General features: G+C 37.4%; 1 pseudogene; it reads right to left on the minus strand.

Moving 5' to 3' along the window:
- Positions 1-16,864: 16,864 nt before the first annotated feature.
- LOC101017001 lies at positions 16,865-18,110 on the minus strand (annotated as a pseudogene).
- Positions 18,111-18,567: the final 457 nt, after the last annotated feature.

Genomic DNA, 18,567 nt, shown 5'->3' on the forward strand with positions numbered 1-18,567 from the left:
GCAGGCTTACTTCCCTTACAGGTGAAGGGCATTCTTCTTAGAGCCTCAGTGTGCATTGTAATTTTAAACAATTTTTATTGTTTCATATTCTAATTTCTTATTCAAATTCAAATATGATATGTTAATGAACTATAATTACATAAGATTTTCTATTATGCATCTATGACTTTATCTTATATAGATATTGTACCATGTTTCTATAAATATAACCATACATTCTACTATTTTGGCTAATGCCAAATAGATTATTGACAGAATCAAATTTGTGTACAGACATCAGAGAAAATCTAACTATCCTTTTTAAAATTATACAATAATAATATCCTAATAAATGAGCCAATTGAAAAAGATCTTATAATTTTATTTTGCCATACTTAACATTTTCGTTTTGTTGCTTTTATTTATTTTTCTTTTCTCCATGAAAGTGCACAATGGAAAAAATATACTTAACTGAAATTTTATTTTGACAATTTGAGATTGTATCAACAAGGAAAATAGAATCAAACCATGGAATTTAATTCCCTTAATTCAAAATCAGCAATTGTTATTGCCTTTGAAAAGGAAATTTTGTATTTTGTCTGGATTCTGTTATTATAACTTTACATTGTTCAAAGTCACTATAAATTCTTAAATATTCATCCCATACTGGTGTAGTCATAGGGGCATTCCTTTCAAAAACAGATTGAGCAGATTGAGGTCATGGTGATGATAATATGGACTTTTATTAGATGGTCCTAAGTACAAATAAGGGGATTATTCAGGTTTATAAGTGAACCATCCCAAGATTCACATTTTTTTTCCCCAAAGGCTGGGTCTTGCTCTGCTGTCCAGACTGGAGTACAGTGGCCTGATTACAGCTCACTGCAGCCTCCAACTCCTGGGCCCAAGTGATCCTCCCAACTCAGCCTCCCAACGAGCTAGGACTACGGGTATGCCTCTCCATGCCTGGCTAATGTTTTTATGTTTTGAAGAGTTGGAGTCTTGCTATGTTGTCCAGGCTGGTCTCAAATTCCTGGCCTCAAGTGATCCTCCCACCTGGGCCTTCCAAAGTGCTGGGATTACAGGCATGAGTTCCTGTCTGACCAAGATTCATTTTTTTAGAAAAAAATGAATTTAAGGATCATTAGTATACCATCAAATTTGCTGGAGAATTTGGGAACTACTGATAAAGAATAAAATTTTTGTATTTCAAATTTTTCTGAATTGACACTGATGTAAAAAACCTGAAGATCAGTCATCTTGGAACTAACAGCAGCCTTTTGTCTTTCTGTGAATTTCTTTAGTACGTTCCTGACTATTGTGTTCTTACAGAACCAAGAGTGTATTCGCTAATGTTTTAAATTTATTTTCAAATTACTTCATACGACGTATCTTGCCAGTTTGATTGTTAGTTGCTTCTGAGTAAAGTCCCTTCCTTTCTTTTATAGTCTATACAGTTCCAATAGGAGATAGACAACCAGGATTCTGGGCCATGATCTGATATTTTATTGGATTACCCTGAGAAAATCAAGATATTTCTCTGTGATGAGAGGCTTCGTTGCTAACATACAGGTAATATCTCCTACCTGACCTATCACACAGTTTTGTTTCATTAACCGAATGAGACAACACATCTGAAACTACTTTATAAACTGTAAATTTCTATAAAATTGAATAGTGTCATTAATGTGCTGCTGGGCACATTTGCCTAAAGTATGAATAATTACTTGGCAAATAGATATATATATACACACACACTTAATTTGAATTTTTATTACAACAATCAGGAGCTGTTTTTCTTTTTATAATCTTTAGCTAACTATTTGGGTTATTGTAGGTAAACCCTTTCTCTTTCCTCAGTTGCATCTATAAAATGGAGCTGATATTTCAGATATTACTGTAAATACTAAATAATGTGAACGCATGTATCAATTCTTATCTATCAGTACATACTGTAGAATATTATTAATCAACATTGTACTTTTCAATATTTAATTATGAAAATTTCTAAAAGTACAGGGAACGCCCACATAGACTGCACCTAGTTAATATTTCATGATGCTGCCTTTATAACATGTGCACCCTTTCATCAATCCATCAAAGCTTCCTTTTAATAACAATATCAAATTTTCTATCTTCAAGTCCCTTAAATAGTATATAATCCAGGCACTTCCTTTTATAGATGCTGAAACAGAAGGACACAGAATGGCAGCAGCCTGCAAACACATGCCTCTCATAGTGCAAACTTACTTTTATGGGATGTTGATGTTGTTTTTTAATGGATACTCAAGCTTCAGATACATGAAAGAAAATCATTTTAAATAAAAACAAAAAGGAAGGGGTTTTTCCATCTCTACACTACACATTGGGTTTTCTACACAGAAGCTGTACATGCAGGATCAAAGCTCCTTCCTGCATTCCAGCAAGCAATTTCTACAAGTGCATCTACATTTCCGTGACAATCCCTTCTCCTAACCCTTCCCATCATCCAGCGAAGTATTAGCATGTGAAAAATTGCATCTGTCAGAAATGTAAAAATAATCATGCCCACCTTCGTTTTTCCTATTTAATAATTTGGGCCATGGATTGGTAACCTTTGTTTTGCTTACTGTGCAGTCACAAATTACTTTTATAGATCAAGAGAACTTGAACTTTCGAAAGTGCTGTTTTAGCTTAAAATGTTATGATTTAGATATTGTTTATATAAGAAGAACCTAGTGACAAATATAGTAAGCATTTTCTTTCATTCTTCACTTAAATTGTTGCCTTAACATAGGGTTTCTTCTTTTAAAATAGTAGCAAACTTATAGAAGACTGTTTAACCACATATGTGGGTACTGTGCAGTTAATTAGCCATACAAGAAATAATCCAGGACTTCCAAAGTAATGCCAATGGTCTCTAATCTCATCGCATTACAATGTTGATCACTCAATGTATGAGGATTTTAGGGGACTCATTTGGGATCTTTAAATCATATTCAATTCTCTATTATGATACTTGGGAAGTTAAATAATCATGTTGTTTTCCATTAAACTAGGAAAAGTTAATGTATTGTCAAATATCAGTTGAAAGGGGGACATGAGACAAGCCTTTTAGATTACTATTGTTTTTTCCTAGGTTATTGGCCTAAAAAGAAATAGAAAGTTTGTGTAAATGTGGAAAGAATGCCTACCAGACAAACTATTTTCTTATCTACAGTTTGTTTATTATTTAATAATTTCCAATTTAGCTTAGTCTTTTGACTTAGCTTTTTTTAGTCATTGCAGGCTTTCATATTTGATAACTATTTCATTGTCACAAAATAGTTTATTTATATAAAAGCAATTTTATATGATAGACATATAAGTCTTCCTTATATCCTCTTCACTGCTCCAATTAAAATGTCTACAGTATAAAAATTTACTTGAGTTTTTTTCTTTTATTTTCTTAACTGCTAAATGGGATATAATAATTTGTCAGAACATTTTAAAAATTCTTCAAGATAGCTAAAATCATTTTCTTCATAACCCGCCCCCAAATATTGCCACAAAGTAAGTAAATACTGTGCATTATTGATTTCATTTTGCTGTTGGGAAATCAAAACATTAGCATAAGTCAAGTGATTATGTCAAGAATTCTTTATAAAATGCAGAAAAAAATCATTTTAAAAAGCCAATCTTCTAACTCTCAGAGTATTGTTCCATGGTGTTTCAACACACCATAAAACAACCAATTGCATATCTTTCGGAAGCACCATTCAAGAAAAGCAGCATGATCTTTAATGACAACAAATCTGCTTTTCTCCTAGACCATAGAGTCACGTTTGTCTTCATTAAAAAAAAAAAAAAAGGCCGGGCGCGGTGGCTCAAGCCTGTAATCCCAGCACTTTGGGAGGCCGAGACGGGCGGATCACGAGGTCAGGAGATCGAGACCATCCTGGTTAATACAGTGAAACCCTGTCTCTACTAAAAAGTACAAAAAACTAGCCGGGCGAGGTGGCGGGCGCCTGTAGTCCCAGCTACTTGGGAGGCTGAGGCAGGAGAATGACGTGAACCCAGGAGGCAGAGCTTGCAGTGAGCCAAGATCCGGTCACTGCACCCCAGCCTGGGCGACAGAGCCAGACTCCGTCTCAAAAAAAAAAAAAAAAAAGAAAGAAAAGAAAACAAAAAAACAGGGGATAATGATTGTGGAATCACCAAATGTGAGACAATGAACAAATAACAGAAAGAAGGAACACATGAGAGAAAAGGCAATCAGAGTGTATCCCTCTTACTAAGTGTGCTTCAGACATGGATTCTGAGGCAATACATTGTTTTGATCTGTGATGGGTAACTTGACTGGGATAAGGGAAGCCCAGATAGCAGGTAAAACAGTATTTCTGGGCGTATCTCTGGGGGCTTTTCTAGAGAGATTAGCATTTGAATCAGTAGACTGAATAAAGAAGATCACCCTCACCGATGTGTGTGGGTGTCCTCCCATCCACTAAGAACTAAAATAGAATAGCAATGTGGAGGAATGCTGAATTTGCTGTCTGCTTGAGCTGGTACATCCACTGGTGCTCCTGGTTCTTGGGCCTTTTGATTTGGACTGAGACTTATACCATCAGCCTCTCCTAATTCTCAGGCCTTCGTACTTGGATTGGCATGTATACCATTGACTCCCTGGTTCTCAGGCCTTTGGGAACGGACTGGAACTTCACCACCAGCTTGCCTGGGTCTCTAGCTTGCAGATGGTAGACTGGGACTTCTCAGCCTCCATAACCACATAAGTCAATCGCTCATAATACATTTCCTTTTATTGATTCTGTTTCTCCAGAGAATCTTGACTAATATGACATCTGCAACAGTTTTTCCCTCCACTCTTTCTTATTCTGTTGACATTCATAGTTATCATACTTGAAAGAGAAAGGTCAATACTAAATATTCTTCACTCATACCCTCTGGTCCTGTATGAGAATCCTCCACTAAGGCCAGAGCAGGGTGTGAAAGGAAGTGAAGACAGACAATACTCACAAAATGCTGTCAGACTGACTGCTGAACCCCATTTTTGGCACAACCCTTTCTGAAAGCTGGTAAATCTGTATTCCATATGATACTACACCCTTTAATACAATGAATGATGAAAAATTGAGTGCAAGGAGGCAAAATTCCCAGGGCAATATCTTTGATTAGCAATCTGATTATCAGGCCCCCTTCACCCAGAATCATGCAGGAGCTCGGTAAGACTGGGGCAGCACTTAGGAAATGAAGTTCCTCTAACTTCCTGTGTTGATTTTACTGTTTGATACCACTCAGTGGTTTTTTCTCAATAACTTTGTCATGGAAGATGTCTAGGCACTGGCCAATGGCAACATCCCTAACTAAATTTGTGCAACTAAATTTCCTCGGGAAATACCTGAAACATTTGTTGATGTAGAACTTGCTTACTCTGGATCAGCACAAAATAGAAACAAAAACAGTATTGTTAGTTAATCTGTTTGCAATTTTATTCTTGTTCACATCTCTAAGAACTATATCTCAGAAGTCTTTGAAAGTAGTAGCTATAAACCGGCCTTAAGCTTTCATATGTATCCTAATTCGAAGTACTCATTTCACAAAATATTTTATGCCTGCCACACACTACTTATGAGAAACCTAAATTTACAACTGTCATTCAAGTTTTTTGCTTTTAAATTTTATTATAGCACATCACCTTTGGAAGTTTGACAACACGTTGTTTATTTGCCTTATGTGGGGGTGCCTTGGTGTGCTGCAGGGTTCCGTGGTTGATGTGATATAATCAGTAGAGTGCGTGCTAGGATGTCCTATCAGATGGAAAAACAAGGATCCACATCTTGACTGAGAGAATCTGAAAGCCATACATGTGAACTAACCTTCCCTCTCACAGCTTTATCTGGGGCATTCAGCATGAAATTAACTATGACCTATATAGCTTGACTGTACTCCATCTCTAGATGTAAACTTCAATCAAATGTTTTTCCTTTGCGTAATGAAGACTAGCTTTTTGCAATGAATTTTACCTACCTGTTGGAAAGTAGGAAATTTATTTTCCTACTTTTCAGAAAAAAATATTTGCTTCCCATAGCTATGTATCTATTTATACATACCACATGATTAGAATATTTGAGAGGAATAAAAGTCTTCTTCTTTTCTGCTTTTCCCCCCTTCCCTCAATAAATTTAGCTCCTTACACAACAGCTGCTTTTTATCTGATGATTTTTAGTTTATTCGTGTGTAGAAAAAGGAATGTACTGTTTTACTTTAGTGACCGTAATAAATTGGTACATTTAAAATGTTATTTTGCGTGAGATTTGTGCTTCCTTATTAAGTCTGCTGCAATGATTACAAATGCTCTCCCTTGAGAAGGAGCGGTTGGCTCTTCAAGAGGTTGATCTGCTGAGTTCAAGGGATGTCCCCTCTCCCTTCTAGATCCCTGATCTCACTAAAATAACAATTTTTAATTTTGTTTTGTATTTCAGAGCTTCAGAAGGGAGTCTAGGCCGGGCACAGGGGCTCACGCCTGTATCCAAGCACTTTGGGGAGCCAAGGCGGGTGGCTCACCTGATTCTAGGAGTTCAAAATCAGCCTGGCCAACATGGTGAAACCCTGTTTCTACTAAAAATACAAAATTAGCCAGGTGTGGTGGCACACGCCTGTAGTCCCAGCTACTCTGGAGGTTGAGACAGGAGGATCACTTGTACCTGGGAGATGGAGGCTGCAGTGAGTTGAGATGGCACCACTGCACTCCAGCCTGAGCAAGACAAAAAAAAAAAAAAAAAGTAGGAAGTCTAACTACCCCAACTCTCTTACTATACAGGTGAAGAATTGAACTCCAGAAAGCAGGATTGCAGGATTGCTAAAGATCTCACAGGTGCTGAGTGTTTCTTATTTTACCACCTGTTGATTCTATATCTATAATTCTGAGTTATAGGTGCTCTAGGGGTGTAGGACGGATTATTTATGTAACTGACCTTTCTTCTAATGTATACAGGTAATCTAGTAGGGGCAGTCAGAGAAGAGTAAGCCATCGACCAACAGAACAAAGGCTCTTTACTTGGGAATTGCACAACAATAACCTCCACTATGGATAAAGTTTCCTCGTCTAATGTGCTGCTGGCGGGATCAACTCTGGTCACAGACCACTGTAGGAAACTGGTGGAAGAAATTCTAAATGCCCAAGGCAACAATCAGGACCTGAAATGGAAAAGTAATAGGAATACATGAGCGGATGCTTTTATCACCAATATGTGAGAAATTGTGCAATTCCCTGAGGACTTAATGTTATGATAGCAACATTTCTTAATACTTTAGACTCTGCTTTGCATCCTAAGTACCTAAAATTCTTACTTTCTTCTACTTCCCTGAAGAAGCCCAAACAGGAAACATAGCCTCAGAGTCCCACCAGTTAGGACCCACCAACACACATATCACAAAGTCTGCTCCTGCAATTCACCCCTGGTTGGGAACCTTGTTATAAGGGGTTATTAGAAATTGTTTTAAAAGTACATTTGGTTTTGTTTTGAAAAAAGTTATAATACTTAATATGCTTTTTCAAAGTACACTTAAACCAAGATTCCAGTTAACCCCAGCCTCGCACTGATGGTTAAGGATCCAAGAATTTGAATTTGCATTGTTTTCTGAAGCCCTTATTTCTTCTTGCTACCTTTTGATTTGATGGAATAAGATAAATTAGCTACTCAGGAGGCTGGGGAAGGGCAGGAGAATGAAGTGAACCCAGGGCCGGAGCTTGCAGTGAGCGAGATGGCGCCACTGCACTCCAACCTGGGGGACAGAAACCAGACTCCATCTCAAAAAAAAAAAAAAAAAAAAAAAAGATAAATTGAGTTTCCAGTTTTCAGGTGATTTTAAGAGGTTTTAAAAATATATTGCATTCATTTTTGCTCAATTTCATAGCCTGTTATTGGTCTATGCAGGGATTCAACTTCTTCCTGGTTTAGTCTTCAGAGGGTGTATGTGTCCAGGAATTTATCCATTTCTTCTAGGATTCTCCTAGTTTATTTCTTTAGAGGTGTTTATAGTATTCTCTGATGATAGTTAGGTATATCTATGGGGTTGGTGGTGATATCCCCTTTATCATATTTTATTGCGTCTGTTTGATTCTTCTCTCTTTTCTTCTTTATTAGTCTTGCTGGTGATCTATCAATTTTGTTGATCTTTTCAAACCACCAGCTCCTGGATTCATTGATTTCTTAAAGGGCTTTTTGTCCTTCAAGACAAAAAATCTTTGATAAGGGTTTTATCTCCTTCAGTTCTGCTCTGCTCTTAGTTATTTCTTGCCTTCTGCTAGCTTTTGAATGTGTTTGCTCTTGCTTCTCTAGTTCTTTTAATTGCGATGTTAGAGTGTCAATTTTAGATCTTTCCTGCTTTCTCTTGTGGGTATTTAGTGCTATAAATTTCCCTCTACACACTGCTTTAAATGTGTCCCAGAGATTCTGGTATGTCTGTCTTTGTTCTCATTGGTTTCAAAGAACATCTTTATTTCTGCCTTCATTTCGTTATGTACCCAGTAGTCATTCAGGAGCAAGTTGTTCAGTTTCCATGTAGTTGAGCGGTTTTGAGTGAGTTTCCTAATCCTGAGATCTAGTTTCATTGCACTATGGTCTGAGAGATAGTTTGTTATAATTTCTGTTCTTTTACATTTGCTGAGGAGTGCTTTACTTATGACTATGTGTTCAATTTTGGAATAAGTGTGATGTGGTGCTGAGAAGAATGTATATTCTGTTGATTTGAGGTGGAGAGTTCTGTAGATGTCTATCCGGTCCACTTGGTGCAGAGCTGAGTTCAATTCCTGGATATCATTTTTAACTTTCTGTCTTGTTGATCTGTCTAATGTTGACAGTGGGATGTTAAAGTCTCCCATTATTATTGTGTGGGAGTCTAAGTCTCTTTGTAGGTCTCTAAGGACTTGCTTTATGAATCTGGGTGCTCCTGTATTAGGTGCATATATATTTAGGACAGTTAGCTCTTCTTGTTGAATTGATCCCTTTACCATAATGTAATGGTCTTCTTTGTCTCTTTTGAAATTTGTTGTTTTTAAGTTTGTTTTATCAGAGACTAGGATTGCAACCCCCGCCTTTTTCTGTTTTCCATTTGCTTGGGAGATCTTCCTCCATCCTTTTATTTTGAGCCTATGTGTGCCTCTGCACATGAGATGGGTCTCCTGAATACACTACACTGATGGGTCTTGACTCTTTATCCAATTTGCCAGTCTGTGTCTTTTAATTGGAGCATTTAGGCCATTTACATTTAAGGTTAATATCGTTATGTGTGAATTTGATCCTGTCATTATGATGTTAGTTGGTTATTTTGTTCATTAGTTAATGCAGCTTTTTCCTAGCATCGATGGTCTTTACAATTTGGCATGTGTTTGCAGTGGCTGGTACTAGTTGCTCCTTTCCATGTTTAGTGCTTCCTTCAGGAGCTCTTGTAAGGCAGGCCTGGTGGTGACAAAATCTCTCAGCATTTGCCTGTCTAAAGGATTTTATTTCTCCTTCATTTATGAACCTTAGTTTGGTTGGATATGAAATTCTGGGTTGAAAATTCTTTTCTTTAAGAATGTTGAATATTGGCCCCCACTCTCTTCTGGCTTATGGAGTTTCTGCCGAGAGATCTGCTGTTAGTCTGATGGGCTTCCCTTTGTGGGTAACTCGACCTTTCTCTCTGACTGCCCTTAACATTTTTCCTTCATTTCAACTTTGGTGAATCTGACAATTATGTGTCTTGGAGTTGCTCTTCTCAAGGAGTATCTTTGTGGTATTCTCTGTATTTCCTGAATTTGAACTTTGGCCTGCCTTGCTAGGTTGGGGAAGTTCTCCTGGATAATATCCTGAAGAGTGTTTTCCAACTTGGTCCCATTCTCCCCATCACTTTCAGGTACACCAGTCAGACATAGATTTGGTCTTTTCACATAGTTCCATATTTCTTGGAGGCTTTGTTCATTTCTTGTTACTCTTTTTTCTCTAAACTTCTCTTCTTGCTTCATTTCATTCATTTGATCTTCAATCACTGATACCCTTTCTTCCAGTTGATTGAATTGGCTACTGAAGCTTGTGCATTCATCACGTAGTTCTTGTACCATGGTTTTCAGCTCCATCAGGTCATTTAAGGACTTCTCTACACTGGTTATTCTAGTTAATCATTCGTCTAATCTTTTTTCAAGGTTTTTAGCTTCTTTGTAATGGGTTTGAATTCCTCCTTTAGCTCTGAGAAGTTTGATCAACTGAAGCCTTCTTCTCTCAACTTGTCAAAGCCATTCTCCATCCAGCTTTGTTCCATTGCTGGCGAGGAGCTGCGTTCCTTTGGAGAGGGAGAGGTGCTCTGATTTGTATAATTTCCAGCTTTTCTGCTCTGTTTTTTCACCATCTTTGTGGTTTTATCTACCTTTAGTCTTTGATGATGGTGACATACAGATGGGGTTTTGGTGTGGATGTCATTTCTGTTTGTTAGTTTTCCTTCTAACAGGACCCTCAGCTGCAGGTCTGTTGGAGTCTGCTGGAGGTCCACTCCAGACACTGTTTGCCTGGGTAACAGCAGCACAGGCTGCAGAACAGCGAATATTGCTGAACAGCAAATGCTGCTGCCTGATCTTTCCTCTGGAAACTTCATCTCAGAGGGATACCTGAACGTGTGAGGTGTCAGTCTGCCCCTACTGGGCGGTGCCTCCCAGTAAGGTTACTCAGGGGTCAGGGACCCACTGGAATTAATAGCCTACCCACCAAAAAAAGTCCAGGACCAGAGGGATTCACAACCAAATTCTACCAGAGGTACAAGGAGGAGCTGCTACCATTCCTTCTGAAACTATTCCAATCAATAGAAAAAGAAGGAATCCTCCCTAACTCACTTTATGAGGCCAGCATCATCTTGAAACCAAAGCCTGGCAGAGACACAACAAAAAAAGAGAATTTTAGACCAATATCCCTGATGAACATTGATGCAAAAATCCCTAGTAAAATACTGGCAAACTGAATCCAGCAGCATATCAAAAAACTTATCCACCATGATCAAGTGGGCTTCATCCCAGGGATGCAAGGCTGATTCAACATATGCAAATAAATAAACGTAATCCAGCATATAAACAGAACCAAAGACAAAAATCACATGATTATCTCAACAGATGCAGAAAAGGCCTTTGACAAAATTCAACAGCCCTTCATGCTTAAAACTCTCAATAAATTAGGTACTGATGGGACATATCTCAAAATAATAAGAGTATTTTTGACAAACCCACAACCAATATCATACTGAATGGGCAAAAACTGGAAGCATTCCCTTTGAAAACTGGCACAAGACAGGGATGCCCTCTCTCACCACTCCTATTCAACATAGTATTGGAAATTCTGGCCAGGGCAATCAGAGAGGAGAAAGAAATAAAGGGTATTCAATTAGGAAAAGTGGAAGTCAAATTGTCCCTGTGTGCAGATGACACGATTGTATATTTAGAAAACCCCATCGTCTCAGCCCAAAATCTCCTTAAGCTGATAAGCAACTTCAGCAAAGTCTCAGGATACAAAATCAATGTGCAGAAATCACAAGCCTTCTTATACACTGATAACAGACAAACAGAGAGCCAAATCACAAGTGAACTCCCATTCACAATTGCTTCAAAGAGAATAAAATACCTAAGAATCCAACTTGCAAAGCATGTGAAGGACCTCGTCAAGGAGAACTTCAAACCACTGCTCAACAAAATGAAAGAGGACACAAACAAATGGAAGAACATTCCATGCTCATGGATAGGAAGAATCAATATCATGAAAATGGCAATACTGCCCAATGTAATTTATAGATTGAATGCCATCCCCATCCAGCTACCAATGACTTTCTTCACAGAATTGGAAAAAACTACTTTAAAAGTTCATATGGAACCAAAAAAGAGCCTGCATTGCCAAGACAATCCTAAGCCAAAAGAACAAAGCTGAAGGCATCATGCTACCTGACTTCAAACTATACTACAAGGCTACAGTAACCAAAACAGCATGGTACTGGTACCAAAACAGAGATATAGACCAATGGAACAGAACAAAGCCCTCAGAAATAATATCACACATCTGCAGCCATCTGATCTTTGACAAACTTGACAAAAATAAGAAATGGGGAAAGGATTCTCTGTTTAATACATGGTGCTGGGAAAACTGGCTAACTATGAGTAGAAAGCTGAAACTGGATCCCTTCCTAACACTTTATATAAAAGTTAGTTCAAGATGGATTAAAGACATAAATGTTAGACCTAAAACCATAAAAACCCTAGAAGAAAATCTAGGCAATACCATCCAGGACATAGGCATGGGCAAGGACTTCATGTCTAAAACACCAAAAGCAAGGCCAACAGAAGCCAAAATTGACAAATGAGATCTAATTAAACTAAAGAGCTTCTGCAGAGCAAAAGAAACTACCATCAGAGTGAACAGGCGACCTACAGAATGGGAGAAAATTTTTGAAATCTATTCATCTGACAAAAAGCTAATATCCAGAATCTACAAAGAACTCAAACAAATTTACAAGAAAAATACAAACAACCCCATCAAAAAGTGGGCAAAGGATATGAACAGACACTTCTCAAAAGAAGACATTTATGCAGCCAACAGACACATGAAAAAATGCTCATCATCACTGGCCATCAGAGAAATGCAAATCAAAGCCACAATGAGATACCATCTCACACCAGTTAGAATGGCAATCATTAAAATGTCAGGAAACAACAGGTGCTGGAGAGGATGTGGAGAAATAGGAACACTTTTACACTGTCAGTGGGACTAGTTCAGCCATTGTGGAAGACAGTGTGGTGATTCCTCAAGGATCTAGAACTAGAAATACCATTTGACCCAGCCATCCCATTACTGGGTGTATACCCAAAGGATTATAAATCATGCTTCTATAAAGACACATGCACACGTATGTTTATTGCGGCACTATTCACAATAGCAAAGACTTGGAATCAACCCAAATGTCCATCAATGATAGACTGGATTAAGAAAATGTGGCACATATACACTACGGAATACTATGCAGCCATAAAAAATGATGAGTTCATGTCTTTTGTAGGGACATGGATGCAGCTGGAAATCATCATTCTTAGCAAACTATCGCAAGGACAAAAAAAACCAAACACTGCATGTTCTCACTCATAGGTGGGAATTGAACAAATGAGAACACGTGGACACAAGAAGGGGAACATCACACACTGAGGCATGTCGTGGGGTTGGGGGAGGGGAGAGGGGAGGGGTAGCATTAGGAGATACACCTAATGTAAATGACAAGTTAATGAGTGCAGCACACCAACATGGCACATGTACACATACGTAACAAACCTGCACATTGTGGTCATGTACCCTAGAACTTAAAGTATAATTTTAAAAAAAGAAAAAATATATTGCATTCAATCCATGGTACTGAGTTTTTCATAGGCTTATTGTAAAAATACCCATCCAGGCAAGTAAGGTGAAAAAAGAAAATTTGTTCAGGTCATGTCAGGTGAAAGTATTTTGCCAACCGTGGTAAGTTTTTTTTTCCTTTTTTCTCTTTTGTGCATACTATCCTTTCCTACAAACTCTCAATTCCAGAAAATTCTTTTTCCTAGAATAATCCAGCTTGTCTGGAAGTGAACTGCACTTAAGACACTGGTATTGCTGCCAAGAGAAAAGGATCCCATGCTGAAATAAGGAATAATAACAATGAAGGGACAGCATGATAAACTGTTGACTGACCGCAAAATGAAGCAAGCTTATTTCCTGCAGGTTTTTTCCATGGCTTTAGTCAGTTTTTCTTCATGGTGACTTTGCTGGGGGGTGGGGTGGGTGGTGGACAATCCATTCAAAGTGTTTCCAATTTAATTGGACAAAGAATATTTCTTCAAGAAATATCTTAAAGATGCAGTGTTTAGCAGAATAATGTTGAGTAAATCTTGAACAACCCCTTCACAACTCAGCATCCTATTTTATTTTTTGTATTAATGCTTTACATATGTGCCATTTAATTGTTTTAATCACTGTGTTTAATCGACTCTTCTAAGTGTAAGTGATTACCTGACCCCCAGTTTTTTACACCCCTGGAATCATGTATATTCTTCAGTTTCAGAATCCTAAATGGTGTAAGAAAATCAGGTAGATTCAACATTTTAAAACATGCTGCTTAGTTGTTTCCACTTTATCTTTTGTGAACTCCCTGATCATATTGTTTCTAGGGTTTTTTTTTAAACTCTACACATTAAAATATAATTCAAAATGTGGCAATAGTTATATATAGAGAAGTGAATATGTCAGCATTTATAATAAACAAGCAAGTAAACAAACACATGTAAATGTCCAAAAGTAGAGAAATTTTTCTGTAATATGTGGTTTATCTTCTCCTAATACTGTGACTCAGCTATTAAAAAGGATTTTTATGTATATTCACAACAACATGGAAAAATGCTTATGTTGGAATTTTAAGCTAAAAAATGTATAAATTGCACATAAACTGTGATAACAACTGAGCTTTTAAACTGATTTGCACAAAAAGAAAAAATTTTTAAAAGCCACAAAGTAAAAATAAAAAGGAACCAGGTAGCTTCATAGTTGATAGTCTATCCAGCCTGACTTACAGTAGTGGGGTACAGTGGATTACACATAGATTATTTGCCACTTCCCTTTAGTCAAGATATTGATAATTTTTTATTTGATGAAGAAGACAGTACAATGTGTACACATGCATGTACATGATTCACTTTTGGAGATAATCAGAATACCATCACAATGTTCCAACTGATAACTGTGTTAAAAAAAAGTCTGGCATCTTGGGTGTATTGATAAATGAAACATTATCTGCTGCTTTTAAGCAAATTCGGGGAAAATTATAGTTGATTTTCTTTTGTTTAGTGTCTCAATAAAATAGATTTCACTATATCTTCAAAACTGTGTTGTCCTACTATTGGTTTAGATTAGATACTGCTAACCCACCTAGTCAAAGGTCACTTGCATTATTAGACATGAGGTGTTTTTCTCTCATGAGGTGCTGGACACTATTCCACTGAGGATAACACATGCCTCTACCATCTCTTTTCTCAAAAAGAAAAACAAAACAAAACAAAAAAAACTCTGTGTGAAATGATGTTCTTCATTTAATTTGGTTTAAAAGAAAATTATACTAAAATACTGCGCTAAAGGTAGCAGTGAGGGTTCTATATTGCTAAAGAAGGCCCACAGGACCTCAAATGGCAATGCTTACAAATCAAAAGTCTACTGCACAAGAAGGGCACAGGATGTCTGTAGCATTAAGTAGGGTACAGCTAAGGATGGCTAAGGGCACAGGATGGCTGCAGTATTAAGTAAGGTACAGCTAAGGCTGGGGATAGCAGTCGAGAGATGCCACTGCTCTCCCTCTACGTGGGCCTTTCCAACGGAGCTGTGTCTCTAGATTAACCAAACATTCACCTGTACATGGGATATTTTGGAACCAGGAAGCCCCAAATGAAGTTTTGGCCAAAATTTCTTATATGCTGCTGGTTACGTATTCATATTCTTCCTATACAATCAGTCCCAACAGCAGAGCTCTCCAGGGTTATCACTGACACCAGCTGCAAATTATCGGTCCTATTGTTATCAAAAAACAATGTTGACAAACTCACTCAAATGACCCTTTGGACTGGAGCTTACACAGTAACACGGCGACTCTGTACCTTCCTTGATGAGAGGTCGGTGCCATGCAGGTACGTGGAGAAAACAACTCAAGCCAATTCTAGGTCTGTTTGAATTACAGCACAAACCTATTTTGAAAATTTCTCATTAACCAGTGCATTGCAGTGTGACATCTAATTTCATACTTAAAAGTATTTTGCTATTTGATTAATGAGTTAGCTTTAAAAAACAAAAACAAACCCCTCATTTAGCACTCACTATATACCAAACATTATTTTAAGGGTTTTGCAAATATTATCTCATTAAATATTCTCAGAGTGTAAACCTAAGCAACATGAGAGTGGAATGAAAGAATAAAAACTTTATTTCAACATTGTGCTATGAAGATTTCAAACTTGCAGTAAACTTGAGGGTGAATTCCCTTACTTCTATTCACCACATGATTTCTACCATTGACACCTTACTATTGTTATCTTACCATGTATATATCCACGTATCTATCTCTCCTCCATCCATCACTCTATCTCGTTCTCGGTACTTTTCAAAATAAATTGTAGACATTATTACCATCACTTTTAATATTCAGCATGTTTACCATTGAGTAGAGTTCAGTATTTAGCATTTCAATATTTTGTTGTAAAACTGACTGCAGTAAAATGTAGAAATCTTAAGTAGGTGTATTCACTAATGGTTAGTAGTGCATACATCTCCGTAACCCAAATCCGATCAATAAATAGAACATTACATCAACCAATGTCCCTGTTAACTGAATCCTGTCCCCATACCCTCATACCACTGTTCTAAATTTTTACAGACTTGGATTATTTTTACCTATTTTATAACTTTATATAAAAGGAATTATGTAGTACTTATTATTTGTATAGAGCTTCTTCTGTTCAATATAATGTTTTTGAGATTCGTATGTCTTGCGTATTAGTGTTTTGCTTCTTTTTTACTACTAAGTAGTATTTTGTTGTATTAGTCTGTTTATTCATTCTCCTATGGATGGACACCTGAGCTGTTTTCAACCTTTATTATGAATAAAGCTGCAATGAATATTCTTTTACAATATCTTTGTGAATACACATATATAATTTACATTACCACATATACATAATTACATAAACATTTAATAATCTCTTTTTTATGTATATTTCATTTTATTAAAAAATTATGTACATTGATGGATAATTTTACTATTACAAAATAGTAAAATTTTGCACAGAAGTTGGATTTCAAAAGGCTAATTCTATGTTCTATCTGAAATCTTATAATTACAGTATTTCTATGAAAAAAAGATATCTAGCAACATAAATTGCTTCTGCATCAGTTCCACAAACAAGACAAGGATCTAAAACATCCAAACTGTTCACAGACAGAGACCTAGTTGGAAGTAAGCCTGTGATTTCAATTCGGTCTTTTGCAGGATCAGTGGTGAGCCAGGAGCTAATGACAGACTGGTGAACATTAGCTTGGTTACTAATGCTCTGAGACAAAAAAGTACTGCTTCTTCCTCCTTGGTGAAAGAGTGACAACTTTTCAGGTACATCTGTAGAAGCATCCCAGTGCCAGAGGGATCCATCTTCAGAGCAGGTAAACAGATGATCTGGGTTGGATGGGTGAAAGTGAACTTCCCACATTTCAGCTTCACGAGCCTTCAGCAGTGATACAGGCATAGTACCTTGTCTAACATCCCAAATACTCAATATTCCATCTTGGCCACCAGTAGCTACAACATGCTGTTGGTTGGGATGTCTATCAACACAGTGGAGTGGCACTCGGTCACTAGTCAGTGACAATATATGAGAAAGCTCATTTCCTTGTTGTCTGAAATCCCATGTTTTCAACTGTCCAGTTGAATTTACAGTAAGAATCTCAGGAGTTTGAAGAAAGGTTACAGCATGGAATGTACTACTATCTGCATTGTCTATGGTTCTTGTAGCTTCCTTGTGATCAGCTTTGAAGAGATTTATTCGACCATGCTCTCCAACTGTAACGATTTCTGGATTGTTGCACACTCAACCATGCTCTCCAACTGTAACGATTTCTGGATTGTTGCACACAACACCTGCACATGGTGCACTGCTGTAGGAAGGACTGCCAGGGCCTGCGTGGTAGTGAGCTGTAGTCCACTGCTGGTTGACTGACAGAGTCTGGTTATTCGGACGGTGAAGGAAAACTGTTACACATCCTGTTGATGAAGCAGTGACAATTCTTTCCTGGTCAAAAGACGGTAAATCCATGACATCACCATGGTGTCTGATATCACACAATAACTGATGGTCTCCTTCAAACCCTCCATCAGTGTCCAAGTTTCCAAAATCTCCAATAGACCACGGTGAAACATAATTTTCCTCATTGTCCCAAGATCCTGTAGCAAACGTCTCCGCGGTCTGCAAACTTCCCGGAGGCAGCGGTCGCCAGCGGGTTTTGCGGATTTTCTGAGACACAAACTTCGCATAAATTTCCTCCATTCCGAAAACCATAATCTCTTGAGTAAATAAAATGCCTGTGCCACAAGGATGATAGATTCGTATTTGACTTTAACTGCCAAATCATTTAAAAACATAGTTGAACCATTTTACATTCCCATAATATGCTACGATACTTATCTCTTCAAATTCTCACTAAATTTTAGTATTGCCAATCATTTTAATTTCAGCCATGACGGTAGGTGTGTAGTGATCCCTCTTTGTGACTTCTCAGATTTCCCTGATGATTAAGTTTTCCCATTTTTCATGTACTGATTCACAATTGGTTTCCTTGTCTGTACAACTCATTGGCCCATTTTTCATGGGGTTATTTACTCTAATTACTGAGTTTTACAAGATATTTATATATCTTAGATACTGGTCCTTTGTTAAATATATACTTTTCAAATATTTTCTTCTAATAGATGATTTACCTGTTTCTTTTCTCAACAGTGTTGTTGAAGAGTAGATAATTTTAATTTTAAAAAGTATAATTTATTACTTTA

This window comes from Papio anubis, chromosome 6 (genome assembly GCF_008728515.1).
Source record: "Papio anubis isolate 15944 chromosome 6, Panubis1.0, whole genome shotgun sequence".
NCBI lineage: Eukaryota > Metazoa > Chordata > Mammalia > Primates > Cercopithecidae > Papio > Papio anubis.